Raw genomic sequence first — 3,194 nt, forward strand, 5'->3', positions numbered from 1 at the left:
AGCTGATTCTCCCTTGCCGGGATGTTTGTCTTGATATTGTTACTCCCTTGCCATGAAGTTATTACATTGCTTTTGTTCCCTTGCCGGGAAGTTATTATATTACTTTTGTTCCCTTGTCGGGATTCCTTGTGATTATGTGTTGGCCTGTAAATGGGAGCGGGTGGTATGCCTACCACAAGATATTATAAAATGGGAGCGGGTGGTATGCCTACCACGAGATATAATGAAATGGGATCGGGTGGTACGCCTACCACGAGATATAATGAAATGGGATCGGGTGGTACGCCTACCACAAGATATGAGAAATGGGATCGGGTTGCACGCCTGCAACGAGATGTGGACCGAGAGTGAAATCTGCCTTTTTTTCTTATTCTTGTTAGAAGTTAAATTTTGGTTTCTTGATAATTCTCTTGAGATTATGTTTTATCTGTTATTCCCTGAAGCATGTTTCCCCTTCCTAGCTTTAATTGTTTGTTCTAGTTTATTTTTCCGCTATATATATATAAATAACTGCACAGGTTTATCTGGAGTCTGGTCCTAGCCTCGTCACTACCTCGACGGGGTTAGGCCAGGCACTTACCAGCACATGGGGTCGGTTGTGCTGATGCTACACTCTACACTTTGTGCAGATACAGGAGCAGTACTTCGACAGCAGCAGTAGCTTGGGAGCCAGCCTTTAGTCGACAGAGATCCCGAGGTAGTCCTGTAGGCGTCCGCAGGCCCGGCGTCTCTTCTATCCACTATTATGTTCTATTATCACTTGTATCCGAGACAGACTGAGTTTCCTTCAGACATTTGTATGTAGTAATCATAGACCGTCCGTGAATGTTGTGACACCGGTTTCTAGGTAGAGACATATGTTTGTTTTTCGTATCGATTTTGGTATTATGTTTATCTAAGTCTTCCGCTTAAATCCATCTTTCGCTATTATTTAAATGTTGATCACCTGTTATTACAAGTTATTAAAAAGCATCAAAAATGAAAGAGTTAGAATTTCTATAATTCGTGGCTTGCCTAGCTTCTATGAGTAGGCGCCATCACGACTCCCGAGGGTGGGAAATCCGGGTCGTGACAAGTTGGTATCAGAGCTCTAGGTTACATAGGTCTCACAATTCACGGACAAGCTTAGTAGAGTCTGAGGGATCAGTATGGAGACGTCTCTATTTATCCCCCAGAGGCTACCGAGTTAGGAAAACTTCACATTTGTTCTTTCTTGTCGTGCGGTTTGGTTTCTCAATATTAATTGAATTTCTAATCTGTTCTTTCGCAGATGGCGAGAACACACGCTTCCTCATCTTCCGATCAGCTGCCCGAGCCCCCAGCAGCGGCTCCCACGAGGGGTAGAAGGCAAGGCCGAGGTCGTGCTAGAGGCCGAGGCAGGGGCAGAGCTCAGCCCAGGGCAGCAGCACCCGTAGCAGAGCCTCAAGTTGTCTTTGATGATGAGGTTCCGGCCCCAGCAGTTCCGATGGGCCCGGCTCGGGTCCTAGAGGGGTTTATTTCCATCCCAGTTCTTCAGGATGCTCTGGTCCGTCTAGTGGGCCTTATAGAGAGCGTCACCAGGGCAGGTTTACTTCCTGTAGCACCAGCCGTCTCTCAGGGTGGAGGAGGAGCCCAGACTCTTGCTACTCGCACTCCGGAGCAGGTAGCTCCCAGTTTCAAAATCCAGCGGCTCAGCCAATTGGAGTAGTTCAGCGGGGTGTGGTAGCTCAGACCGGCGATGGTGCAGCTATGTCTGCCGATGCTTTGTGGAGATTGGACAGGTTCACCAAGCTCTTCACTACTACTTTCAGCGGTGCATCTACTGAGGATCCCCAGGATTATCTAGACAACTGTCACGAGGTTCTTCGGAACATGGGGATAGTTGAGACCAACGGGGTCGAATTTGCCACATTTCGCTTGACTGGATTCGCCAAGACTTGGTGGAAGGATTATTGCTTAGCTAGACCAGCAGGATTGCCAGCCTTGACCTGGGAGCAGTTCACACAGCTATTTCTGGAGAAGTTTCTCCCTATCACACAACGAGAGGCATATCGGAGGCAGTTCGAGCTCCTCCGGCAGGGATCTATGATTGTCACCCAGTACGAGACCAGATTTATTGATTTGGCTCGCCATGCTCTTATCATACTTCCCACTTAGAGGGAGAGAGTGAGACGGTTCATTGATGGACTCATTCATCCGATTCGTCTTCAGATGGCTAGAGAGGCTGGGAGTGAGATATCCTTCTAGGAGGCGGCCAATGTGGCCCAGAGAGTTGAGATGGTGCTATCACAGGGGGGTGGTCATAGGGAAGACAAGAGACCCCGTCAGTCAGGCAGATTCAGTGGTTTCTCGTCTGGAGGTAGGGATTCGTATGATAGAGGCCATCCTCCTAGGCCTTTTCAGTCAGCACTCCAGGTTTCTCACGACGCTTCAAGTGGTCGTGGTTCTCAGATGCATTATTCTGATCAGCAGTCCTACAGTGCACCACCAGCTCCTATTAGTGCACCACCGCTTCAGAGTTTCCAGGGTCGTCAGCCCCAGCAGCCGAGGGCTTGTTTTACTTGTGGCGACACGAGGTACATTGCTAGGTATTCCCCTCGAGCTTCGAGCAGTTCTCCGCATCAGGGTCCCCGTGTTATGGTTCAGGCACCAGGTGTTCCACAGCCCGCCCAGCCAGCTAGAGGTGGGGGTAGAGGTGCTAGAGGTGGAGGTAGAGGTGCTAGAGGTGGAGCTCAGACCACTAGAGGTGGGAGGCCAGCCAGCTGCAGGCCGTCCCAGAGAGGTAGATTAGAGTGGTGGGGCCCAGCCCCGATGTTATGCTCTTCCAGCCAGGCCTGAGGCTGAGGCTTCCGATGCAGTTATCACATGTACTATTCCGGTTTGTGATAGAGATGCTTCAGTGTTATTTGATCCAGGGTCTATGTACTCGTATGTGTCATCTTACTTTGCACCGTATCTGGTCATGCCTAGTGATTCTTTGAGTGCTCTTGTTTATATGTCTACACCGGTGGGTGATTCTATTATGGTAGATCGAGTCCATCGTTCTTGTATTGTGGTGATTGGGGGTCTTGAGACTCGTGTAGATTTGTTGCTTCTAGCCATGGTTGATTTCGATGTTATATTGGGGATGGACTGGTTATCACCTTACCACGCTATCTTGGATTGTCATGCCAAGACTGTGACCTTAGCCTTGCCGGACTTGCCTCGTTTAGAGT

Source organism: Nicotiana attenuata, chromosome 2 (assembly GCF_001879085.1).
Source record: "Nicotiana attenuata strain UT chromosome 2, NIATTr2, whole genome shotgun sequence".
Lineage (NCBI taxonomy): Eukaryota > Viridiplantae > Streptophyta > Magnoliopsida > Solanales > Solanaceae > Nicotiana > Nicotiana attenuata.